A 10,360-nucleotide genomic window follows, 5' to 3' on the forward strand; every position below is an offset into this window, starting at 1 on the left:
ATCCACTCACCTCATCCTCCCAAAGGTGCGGGATTACAGGCTGAGCCATCGAGCCCGGCTGTTTTGATTTATTGTAGAGACAAGGTCTTACCAAGTTGCCCAGGCTGGTCTCAAATCCCTGGGCTCAGGCAATCCTCTCATCTCTGCTTCCCAAAGTGCTGGGATTACAGGTGTGAGCCACTGTGCCTGGCTTTTCATTTAATTATTTAAGATATCTAGTTTGTCTTATAAAGTTTCCACACACATTCTGGATTTTGTTGATTGTATCATTGTGAATTCATGTAACTTTTTTTCTTTTTTGCCTCCTGTATATCCTGTAAACAAATAGGCTTGATCAGATTCAGGTTCAATTTTTTAGTGCCCTCTCTAGTAAAATCATACCAAACATGCCTGGAACTTGCCTGGAACTTCCAGATTTGGGTCCCCACTGTATTCCTCAAATAACGTGTATCTCTTGTAAGTGGAGTATGAGGGCATGGGCCTACTTTAGTAACAACAGTAATCTGTTTTTAGGAGTTATGAATTTATTTAGTGATAAAGACCTTTCTTTCTAATAGTCTATTATTCTAGTGTCTCAGCCATCTTCATTTGGTTATTTACCAATATATGAATTGTGATTTTATTTTTCAGATGGATACAGACATTTACAAGATTGTGGTGACCTGTGTTACAGTTAGAAGTTGGTGAGAAAGGTGAGGGTGGATAGTAAAGCAAGAGAGATCTTTTGGCTGGCTGGTCGGTCCAGTTATGCCTCCCAGGATATAATTTAGATGAACATAGATCCAGAGTCTGACCTTCAGGTTGAGAAATCAATTCCCACTGATGAAACTTGTGAGACTTGGAGATTCCCCAGTTAGAATGTAAATGTATTAATTTATAGTGATAGGTCTACCTAGGGTAAAACAGGAAGTTTCTTGGTGAACATGGATAAGAGCAAAGGAAGGTTGATAACTTGGGGTATTATTTCATCTGGGCTGGGGTAAGACTTGGAGAATTTTTCCTGCTTCATCATTAATTAGAATGCTTATCGCTGCTGAATCTTGTCTCTTTCCTAGTCCATAGAGGTGCCCTGATATTTTACTTCCTATGTCATTATTAAGTTCCATGTAGGTTTCCTTTTGTTAAGAGTTTTATTCTGCAACTTACCTTATTGTTATATTTTTATTATTTATTCTTGGTAGGTAAAAGTATAAATACTTATATCAACACATTTATAAATCATCTCTTGGGAAGGTTTCTTCAACAGATAGTCTCATTTTATGCTGACTTGCTAGCTTCAAATTCAGATGTCTTTCTGTTTGGGGGAGGAGACACCCTATTTGAGGCTTATAACTCCTTAAATTCTTAAAAAGAGAATGTACAAATCATTAATGTGAAAACCAAACTTTAAGCCTTTATTTTTGGTGTTAAGATCATGTTAATTGACCAAGATTGCCTATGGAGTATTAGCAATGAAAAAGCACACACATACACACATTCGAGATATGAAAACTTTTAATTGCTTGGTTTCTGAAATAATTTATCCTTGTGTCTAACCACTGTTACAGTGGGTGTAGGGAACACTTTAAAAATATTCAACATCAACATCTGTGCTTGTTTTTCTACGATGGTGAAGTACACACTGACTGTGTTGTCTTGGTGATGTGGACTAAATATGTATGTTCTCTGCTTCCCCTGGGTCTGAGGCCTCAGCTCATCAGAGTTAATCAGGGGTGTCACTCTATATGTGTGGTCCTTGTCATTTTCTAAACATCAGGTCATGTGTGGAAGCCAATTCAAAGAGGTTAAACTAGCAAATATATCAGCTGCTTTAGACACTATACTTGAAGGAAACAATTTTATTAGTTTACCCATATTCCTGAGAGTAGGAATACAGGGAGAGCCTGTTTCCTTTCAGACAATGTGTCTGTAATTCATTTTTATTTTCAAAATTAATTTTGCATCAAACCTTCAATCTAGCCATTTCTGTGTATCTGACTCACTTTGATTCAGCCAAGGTCAGTTTAGCTTAATGGGTATTATCTACTAAGGTTTTAGGTGATATGGCACAAAGATGAATAATACACAAGTAGCCCTTGCCCTCAAGGAGCTTCTAATCTAGTGAGTAAAGAAAATTTACATTTTAAAAATCCTGGGTGGCTGGGTTCAGTGGCTCAGCCTGTAATCCCAGCACTTTGGGAAGCCGAGGCTAGTGGATTGCCTGAGCCCACAGGTTTGAGACCCACCCGGGCAACTTGGTGAGTCCTCGTCTCTACAATAAATCAAAAAATTAGCTGGGCATAGTAGCATGCACCTGTAGTTCTGGCTGCTTGGAAGGCTGAAGTGGAAGGATTGCCGGAGCCCAGCAGATCGACGCTGGGATGGCTGTGAGCCTGCACTCCAGCCTGGGCGACAGTGAGACTCCAACTCAAAAAAAAAAAAAAATCCTGGGTAATGGTGACAGCCTAATACTAATTTATAAAGCCAGTAGGAATTTACTAATACTTTTCCAGTTTGTCATCAAAATTTGTAAATTGCACGAGCCAAATATAATACTGTTCCTTAGACTGTGTCCAATGTGAAGTTAAAAAAAATCCAGGTGTCTTGGAGTTTAGTTTTCCAACTCCTGTGGTTGTTCCATTCATTGTCCAATACCATAATGGCCCAATCAGTCTCTTTTAGCAGACTATGGTTTGGTGGTGGTCTGTTGGCGGCTGCATTTTTTCTTTTTTCAATGTTTTGGACCCCAAACAAAAACAGCTCAATTTATCCCATGTGTAGTCATGAACATTTCCAATTTTAGCTATTTGATACTTCCCAAATAAAAGGTCATGTGGCATTTGTCAAATAATGGTAATATCCAACCAAGTTCCCTTTCTGTATACAAATCAGTAAGCAAAAATACAGTATTTCTTAGTACCTCAGAAGAATACATAAGAATGACAATTCACTAAATTTAGAGGTATTATGTTTCACTTTTTCATGAGAATATAAAATAAGGTAGCAATCATATATTATTAGAAATAGGAAATTAATATATGCCCAAACAAAATGTAAATATTTTAACTTTGTTTATCTAGGTTTCTTAATTTTGAGAATATGTCTCTCAATGCTCTTCAAGAAACTCAAAATGATTCCAATTTCTAAAGAAGTATCCACTAAAACTGATTTATAATGAAAGAAAATCAGTGAACATGTATGCATCCTATGTCAATATAACCATCACTTCTGAGGTCTCAAGCAATCAGTCACTCAGTGTTATTCAATAACCTATAAGAATTAGACCATTAAGATATATTTTGGAAGCCCTGTAGAACACTTATGTTTATTATGTTCTTAATCATATTAAAGCAGTAAAAATTAGACAAAATATAATTGTATTCTTAATATCAGTCTTTCAGCCGCAGTTCCCAAAAAATCATACCTGTCAACATGGAGACTGATGCATGTCAATGTATTATACTTTGTATGTATTTTATACTTTGTATCCTTTTATTATACTTTTTATGGCAGTTAAAATAACGAGTAGATATTACCAACTATAACTTCAATTTGTTGAACACTGTATTAAAACTAATTATGTACTAGTAAGAACCACAACTAACTCCATTAGATCAGGAATGCAGGAACAAAATTGAGGGCCAGTTTTTAAATCAATGTTGAGATTATTAGGCAGGTTTTTTTTTTTTTTTTTTTTTTTTTTTGCCTAAGATGCTGGCCTTTTAGGGAATGTAATTTATGCATGTAAAGAGATACAGAAGATGATTCACTAGAATTTCTCCTAATAATACCATGTTTGTTCAGAATAGTCATGGTCAGGAAAAATAAATAGAAGCATCAAAACTCATTAGTATTTGCCTCTGGGAGTGAAAATTAAAGGACTCCAAATGTTATCCTTGAATACTCTGAGGAAAAAAAGATGAATTAGTGAAATAATTTCTATATAAAATCTTAGTTGTTACAGAGAATAACATGCCTCACTATTAATGTCCAATTCTAATTAAATAGATTGTTTTGGAAATTCATGTATGAAATATAGCAAACATAGTAATACTATACTAAAAAATGAAAACATGTTTCAAATGATTAAAAAGACTTGAATTAAAGGAAGTTACGAAAGGTGTGTAGCCATCAGAAGTTAACAAAAAATTGAGCTTCAGGCATTAGTTTTATTTTCTTAGATTAGAAAATATAGTTTAAGCTGGGCTCGGTGGCTCAGCCTGTAATCCCGCACCTTTGGGAGGCTAAGGTGAGTGGATTGCCTGAGCCCGTGGGTTCGAGACCTGCCTGGGCAGCGAGACCTCATCTCTACAATAAATCAAAAAATCAGCCGGGCGTGGTAGTGCATACCTGTAATTCCGGCTACTTGGAAGTTGGAAGGCTGAGGTGGAAGGATCCCCGGAGCCCAGCAGGCGAGGTTGCGGTGGCTGGGAGCGGCCACTGCACTCCAGTCTGGGTCACTGAGTGAGACTCCAACTCAAAAAAAAAAAAGAAAATATAGTTTATTTAAGAGTAAATTATAGGGCCAGGCACGGTGGCTCACACCTATAATCCTAGCACTTTAGGAGGCTGAGGTGTGAGGATTGCCTGAGCCCACGGATTCAAGACCAGCCTGGGCAACAAGGCGAGACCTCATCGCTACAAAAAAAAAAAAAAAACTAGCCAGGCATGGTGGTGCATGCCTGTAATTCCAACTACTTGGAAGGCTGAGGGGGAAGGATCACCTGAGCCCAGCAGGTTTAGGCTGCCGTGGCCGTGAGTGTGCCACTGCACTCTAGCCTGGGCAACAGTGAGACTCCAACTCAAAAGTAAGTAAAACAAAAGTAAATTAGAGAGAGAGAGAGAGAAGATTCACCTCCCCAATGTAGGGGAGGAGGACCAAAGTCAGGGAGCATGGCAACAGCCATAGCTCAAAGAGCACATGGCCACACCAGAGTCTATCAAGGCAACGGCCCCAGGCATTAGTTTTATATGGAAGACTACTTCAACAGGCTATAGTGTTCAAAATATAGCAGATATCTAATATCAACATATGCTAAATTGGCTTATTTTTAGGCAAAAACAGAGCAAAATATTAAACTCATTGGATCACTCATACATATAAACAAAACCCATTTTAAAAGTAAAACGATCATAATTTCTATATCAAATTTTATTTCCCTTGTTTCATTTCCTAATTTTAAAATTAACTTCAGTCAATATGTGCATATAGGGAACTCCAAAGGCATAATCAATTACTTCACTTCCTTCAAGTCATTATATTTTCAGAATTTTACCACCTAGATTTGAAAGACATTTATTTTTTGTTTCTAATTTTAATTTTTTTAATCACGAGACCTGATTGTCAATGATAACCATAAACTTGCATTTAACATCCTAGGGTGCCAGGCTCGGTGGCTCAGCCTGTAATCCCGCACTTTGGGAGGCTGAGGTGAGTGGATTGCCTGAGCCTGCGGGTTCGAGAACTACCTGGGCAACTTGGCGAGACCTCATCTCTACAATAAATAAAAAATTAGCTGGGTGTGGTAGTGCACGCCTGTAGTTCCAGCTACTTGGAAGGCTGAGGCGGAAGGATCGCCGGAGTCCAGCAGGTTGAGGCTGTGGTGGCCGGGAGCAGCCACTGCAGTCCAGTCTGGGGGACAGAGTGAGACTCCAACTCAAAAAAAAAAAAAAAAAAAAAATTCTATGGTGAAATAAGTAAGTACTTCTGATTTTCCCAAGCATGTGAGCAAAAGACTCACATGGGTTTTAAGCAATAAGTGTTCTAAAAGCACTTGCTTAGAGAAAGTGACATTTCTCTTAACATATGCCTTGAAAACAAATTCAGTCTCCCTTTTGCCTTACTGGAAGACATGTTGGGGAGACTTCCAAAATCAGGCAACCCATTTTTATTTTTAACAATGTTTCAAAAAGGGATGCTATCTGTCTTTGTCAACTCAGTTCTGGGGTTGTCCTTCTATGCTAATGCATAATGAAGCCCTGAGGCTTGGAAACTTGCAAACCAATAAGCTGATTTCATGATGAAACAGCATGTTAGTTTGACACTATTAAAAGCATCATGTATTTCATTTCACTTCTCTCAGTGGTTCTTGAAATGTCTGTTTCTGCATAACGTTTTAACAGATTTTTAGTTTCTCATGATCTGAAAGATTTTTTTATGCACTTCTTAGTCTGGATACTGTTTTTATCTGTTCTAATGCTGCTGTATTCAAAATTCATTTTTTAAAGTCAAAATTTACTCTTCACATCTGGACTAGATTGGACATGGTTGAGGAGGCTGGGAGGAGAGTCCTTTTTGCCCTATAGGCACTGGACTGCTTTCTTAGAGAGTTGACTTATTCAGGATTAGGAAAAAGTGTGCTTTCACATGACTAAGTCATTTCTAAAGTTTGCCTGTGTAAGCATTTTAAAGAAAGTTCAACTTGAAATACATTTGAATATAGAGTAAAAACAAGTTCATTTAGTGGGATAACAGCAATCTCTAACCCATTAAATTTGTATCTATATCCTAAATAGCTTTCAAAAAGCACATGATTGGAAAGTATTTCTCACTGGCATGGCTTTATTGTTTTTAAAATAGTATGGATTAAAACATTATTAAGAACTTGGACACATACTGCACTTATATTGTGTTTCACAAGATTAAAAATTTTATATTTTGTAAAATGTCTGAAAAGGAGTTCACAAAGTAATTTGTGTTTTCTTGCTTGTGAATGCAAAGGTCTGAGATAAGGCACATGGCCTCATTAGCTTCTGGATGCTATCAAACCCAATTCTCTCTCAAGTACCAAATGCCCTGATACACTTACTAAGGATGCAGGAGTCTCACTTAAGCAGTGGTTCTTGCTGATAGACAAAGAAACAAAGATTAAAGTGTGGGAGATAGAAACCATACCAATTTGGTCAATTTTGGTTCCAATAATATCATATTTGCTGTGAAAGGACAACATGTTCTAAGCTAGTGTTCCTAAAAGCAACTTATGAATTTCTTCTTTAAAAGTATTTTTTTAAAGCTTTTTTCAGAAAAAGCTGTTTTATTGCATGTACAGATGTATTAAATGTACAGATGTTATCTTAAAACTATTAAGGAGTTCCTTTGTGAATTTGAATATTCAATACCAGCTGTTATTCACATCAATATTTTACCATCAAGGTATATAATATAGAGGATTGCTACATATTTAACTGTTTAGTGTGCTAGTTAAACTTGCCCAAATGAATAAGAGGGAAGGGAAATGACATTCCCTGAGTGCCTACTATGTGTACAAGTTCTACTTATGCATCTTCCTTAATATTTATGATTCTATGAGGTAGATTTTAATTCTCATTTTACAAATAAGGAAACCAAAGCTCAGAGAGGTTATACAGCTTTCCTGAAGATACGTAGTAAATGGCAGAATTGGAATTTGAATCTTGGTCCGCCTGACTGCAAAGCCTTTTTTGTAGAAGACTCTTTCCTTGTATTTCATAAAATGTTAATTTTGGCCCACATTCAAATCACTGTCTTTATGGGTTACTGGATAGAACTGTAAGTTAGCAAGCCTCTGTTCCAGAGTGGAAAAATAAAGTTAGGATTTGAATGAAATAAGTGTGATGCTTGCGATCTTATTTGAGCTGCTGAGGGAGTGTTCTTCTGTTTCCCTCTCCAACAGCAGAGTATATGCTAGGAGAATCTTTTGAAATTGATCTCAGTCCTGAGAGCTGAACTTTTCCTATTAGTCACCTTCAAGCCAGGTGATTTGTGACCATTTAAAGGTTATTTATGCTACTTAGAAACCTTTGCTGGATCTTTAGAAAAGGACACAAGAGGGAGAGTTGGTTAAAAAGTGGGGCAATGAGAATGTAGAGAATAATGTGCAAAGGCAGCACTAGCAGTTGCTTTAAAGATAGTTGGGGGGAAAGATTAGTGAATATTAAAACCAGTGACAGAAGCTGGGTGTGGTGGCTCATGCCTGTAATCCCAGTACTTTGGGGGTGGAGGCAAAAGGATTGCCTGAGCTCAGGGGTTTGAGACCAGCCTGGGCAACATGGCGAGACCTCGTGTCTACAATAAATAAAAAAATTAGTCAGACATGGTGAGTTCCAGCTACTTGGAAGGCTGAGGTGGAAGGATCACCTGAGCCCAGCAGGGCTAGGCTGCGGTGGCCATGAGCATGCCACTGCACTCCAGCCTGGGCGACAGAGAGACTCCGACTCAAAAAATAAAGTAAAATTAATGACAGGAACAGTTTTGGTTCAGTTATACTTGAAGGGAAAAAAGTTGAGAGGCCTAATCTATATTTTGCTCTGGATCCAATAATTTAATTTAGAGAAGGAAGACCCTGTGATTGAACTCATGCAAGGAGATGGCTTGGAGCTTGCTAAAAGTCAGGTTGCAGTTTCCATTGCATTTGAGACAACCAGAAAAATATAACTTTTAGAAAAAACTAAGTTTTCTCCCATTCATATCTAACCATGGGAGGTTTTAGACTTCTGGGCTTGCTTAGATCTGTGCTGTATTAATATGGTAGCCACTAGCCATCCATATGTGGCTAATGAGCATTTGAAATGTGACTAGTCTGAATTGAGATGTGTTGTAACTGTAAAATACACCTTGGATTTTAAAGACTTAAAGATTTCAAAGACCGTAAAAAAGGATGTAAACTAACTTTTTCCTGCTAATTATATGGTGAAGTTACAATATTTAGGATATATTTGGGTTAAATAAATTACTAAGTAATTTCACCTGTGTCTTTACTTTTTTAATGTGACTACTGGAAATTTTTCAAATTATACATGAAGCTAACATATTTCTGTTGGACAGCACCAGGATGGAAAACAGGCAGTATTCCTTAAGCTTCCTTCTAGAAGTGAGTGCTTTAAAGAGCAGTAAATATGAAAAAGATTATCAGTGTCAGTATTCAGTCTTCCTTCAAGCCAGGAACAGTTTTCCCATCTACCCTCAGATGGTACTGGGATGGTATTTGACTATTAGAATATTTCCATTAATTCAAAACTTTGGGTAACTAGGTGAATGTCTCTATCAGTCACTCACTAGATCAAGGCATTTTTTTCTAATGCAAGTCTCATGCATTCAGTGCAGTTATCCTTCCAACATCTCTCTCTAAAATCAGACTTATTTTTAAGTCCTGCTTTTTCCACCAGGGCTTTTGTCAAATTGCCAAAGCAACAGCATAACCAATGTGGCTATTCTTGCATGGAATCAGAGAAAATACCGAAGAAATGGGAATTATATGAGTTAAAAGAAATAACATGTCGGGCTCGGTGCTCAGCCTGTAATCCTGCGCTTTGGGAGGCTGAGGTGAGTGGATTGCCTGAGCCCGCAGGTTCAAGACCCACCTGGGCAACTTGGCGAGACCTCTTCTCTACAATAAATAAAAAAAAAATTAGCCGGGCGTGGTAGTGCGCACCTGTAGTTCCAGCTACTTGGAAGGCTGAGGCGGAAGGATCACCAGAGCCCAGCAGGTAGAGGCTGCGGTAGCCGGCAGCGGCCACTGCACTCCAGTCGGGGTGACAGAGTGAGACTACAACTCAAAAAAAAAAAAAAGCAAGCAAGAAATAACATCAAATCTAGGAATTTTAAGACCAAAGGACCACTGTATTCGAATAATAAATTATAGTTATCGCTTATGCAAAACTTAAGTGATAACTATTGACGCTCTATCTTGAATCATGAGTTTGGGCTCCTTTTGTTTTCCACAAAGCACCAGGCCTAGTGTTGACCTCATAGATAATACATACAAAGAAAATTATAGTGTACAGTCTCCATGCTAATAAAGGTGGATTGTTTTTATTATGGCAGAGATCCTAGAGATACACCATCATTTCATCCTTTTCAAATAAGTCATTTTCCCATTACCTTTTAAATGCTTTATAGTATTTTATCTTTGATGAGATTAGATTTTTTTTTTTTTCTTTTGAGTTGGAGTCTCACTCAGTCGCCCAGACTGGAGTGCAGTGGCCACTCCCGGTCACCTCAGCCTCAACCTGCTGGGCTCCGGCGATCCTTCCACCTCAGCCTTCCGAGTAGCTGGAACTACAGGTGCACGCTACCACGCTGGCTAATTTTTTTTTTTTAATTGTAGAGCTGAGGTCTTGCCTGCCCAGGTGGGTCTTGAACCTCCGGGCTCAGGCAAGAGATTAGAATTTTTGAGTGTAATTTTTTAGAATTAAATATTGGGGGAATATTTTTGAGAAGTTGGCGAACATTTCTGAATTTCTTTGTGTGCCAAAAGAAAACTACTATAAATAATTTTTTATAGAACCACTCAAGCATGCACTTAATGTATCAAAGTCAGCCTGTACCAAAAGAACATAATGTTCTTAACAAATAAAGGGGAAATCAGTGGCAGAGCATCACTTGACTCTGCTCTCAGCAATT

The sequence above is a fragment of the Carlito syrichta genome, unplaced genomic scaffold, assembly GCF_000164805.1.
Source record: "Carlito syrichta isolate Samal-C Ts95f unplaced genomic scaffold, Tarsius_syrichta-2.0.1 Scaffold315361, whole genome shotgun sequence".
In the NCBI taxonomy this organism is placed as follows: domain Eukaryota; kingdom Metazoa; phylum Chordata; class Mammalia; order Primates; family Tarsiidae; genus Carlito; species Carlito syrichta.